Source organism: Echinops telfairi, unplaced genomic scaffold (assembly GCF_000313985.2).
Source record: "Echinops telfairi isolate 266 unplaced genomic scaffold, ASM31398v2 ScPeMD7_10;HRSCAF=50, whole genome shotgun sequence".
In the NCBI taxonomy this organism is placed as follows: domain Eukaryota; kingdom Metazoa; phylum Chordata; class Mammalia; order Afrosoricida; family Tenrecidae; genus Echinops; species Echinops telfairi.
In genome coordinates this window covers 5,106,974-5,109,212 of record NW_022103907.1, presented here as the reverse complement: position 1 = coordinate 5,109,212, position 2,239 = coordinate 5,106,974, and the positions used below count along the sequence as shown (strand labels likewise).

Genomic DNA, 2,239 nt, shown 5'->3' with positions numbered 1-2,239 from the left:
AGAGAGAGAGAGAGAGAGAGAGAGAGAGAACCTCATCATGGCCCACTGAGCTCCGGGACAACATCCCTGCTCTGAGCAGCCAATGCACAGAGAGGACCATAGGGCCGGCCCCACCACAAGACAAGATGTTCCCTCACTGACTCATAGCGTCAAGGGTGACAGCACTGGAGACACTGTGCGGAGTGTGCCTGGTCTGCCCCCTGCACAGCAAGGTGAAACACAAAGGGAGTGCAACAGGGCAGCAAGGGGAGCAAAGTAACCAAGACCCCAAGGAAACCTGAACATAGATCTCTGACTCAGGGGACACGGCTGGGCACCTCATCAGACTTGATTGGAAAGCATACCTAAGGGTCAGCAGACAGACCTGGAACTATCTATTGGGTTATTTTTGGGTTTTGTTTGTTTGTTTTTCTTTTGCCCTATGTCTATCTATAGGCAGGATGAACAATCCTGAGGAGAAAAAAGTGGCCTGCTGGTTTTAGGAGGGACATGGGAGAGGAGGAGGTGGGGCAGGGGAGTGAGGAGCCAACAAACTCAGGGATGAAAGGAACAACAAAAGATCTAAAATTGATGGTGGGTTGGAACGATACAGAGAAGATTAGCATGGCCCCTGCGCAAGGATGACACGCAAATTCATGAAGAGTTCCATATTTAAAAAAAAAAAATTGATGGTGGGGAGGGCATATAATGCCTGGTGGGGTTTGATCAAGTGCAATGTATGTGAGAGGAATTACTGAGAGCCAAATGGAGGGTGAGCCTGGTAGTGGGATAGGAGGAAGGTGAAAGGAATAGAGGAAAGAAGTAGGAGGCAAAAGCTATTTAGAGAGGTACAGCCATAGGTACATATATGTCAGTATATTAATTTATAATGAAAGGGATAGAGGCCAATGTACATATATTTATATGTTAAGTATTAAGACAGTAGACGGACTTTGGGCTTCTACTCAAGGCTTCCCTTGACACAAGAACACTTTGTTTCTAATAACCTGGTGCTCTTTGACACTCACCTTCCCAACAGGATCTCTGAAGATATGTGGAAAATGGGTGCATAAGCAAACGTGGTGAAGAAAGTAGATGGTGTCTGGCTAGCAAAAGATGTAGCGTTCTGAGGTTTAAAGACTTGAAGTTAAACAAGCAGCCATCTAGCAGGGAAGCAAATAGGCCCACATGGGAGAAGCACACCAACCTGGGTGATTATGAGGCGTCAACAGAGCAGGTATCAGGTATCAAAAGATCCAAAACAAAAAATTATATTGATGTGAAAGAGGGAGGTTGGAGTGGAGACCCAAAGCCCATCTGTAGATGATTGGACATCCCTCTACAGAAGGGTTACAAGGAAAAAAAAAAAGAAGGGTTACAAGGAAGGGATGATTCAACTAGGGTGCAGTATAGCACAAACAAAACACACATTTTTTCTCTAGTTCCTGAATGTTTCTTCCCCTCACTACCATGACTCAGTTCTACCTTACAAATCCTGCTAGACCAGAGTACACACATTAGTATAGATAAGAGCTCTTGACACATGGAATTCAGGACAGATAAAATTCTTAGGAACAGTAGTGGGAGTAGCGATACCATGAGGGTAGGGGGATGGTAGTGGTGGGGAGGGGAGAAAGGGGGAACCCATCACAAGGTTGGATATATAGCATCCCCCTCAGGGGGATAAATAACAGAAATGTGGGTGAAGGGAGACAACAGACAGTGTAAGATATGAAATAATAATAATATATAATTGATTGAGGATTCATGAGGGTGGGAGAGTGGGGGAGGGAGGGAGAAATAAAAGGAAGCTGATGCCAAGAGTTCAAGTAGAAGGAAATTGTTTTGAAAATGATGATGGCAACATGTACAAATATGCTTGACACAATGGAGGTATATATGGATTGTGATAAGAGCTGTATGAGCCCCCATTAAAATGATTTTAAAAAAAGAAATTGTTTTGGAAAAGTTGATGGCATTATATGTACAAATTTGCTTAAAATACTACTGTATAATGGATTGTTAAATGATTTGTAAGAGTCCCCCAATAAAATGATTAATTTAATAACAAGAACAAAAATACATAAAGGGATAAATATTGCTCGAGTCCACTACTATAAGGAAAACATCAATTAAACAAATCTTAGGGGGCAATTCTTGAACAAAGGGTATGAAGCTGTCTACAGGCCATGAACCATACATCACCTCCGTTATGTGCTTCAAAAGAACCTCGAAGGAGAAGACCTCATATTGTCTGGGG

At 42.9% G+C, this 2,239-nt stretch overlaps 1 pseudogene; it reads left to right on the top strand.

Moving 5' to 3' along the window:
* The first annotated feature begins 576 nt into the window (after positions 1–576).
* On the top strand, positions 577–655 carry LOC115868450 (annotated as a pseudogene).
* The last annotated feature ends 1,584 nt before the right edge of the window (positions 656–2,239 follow it).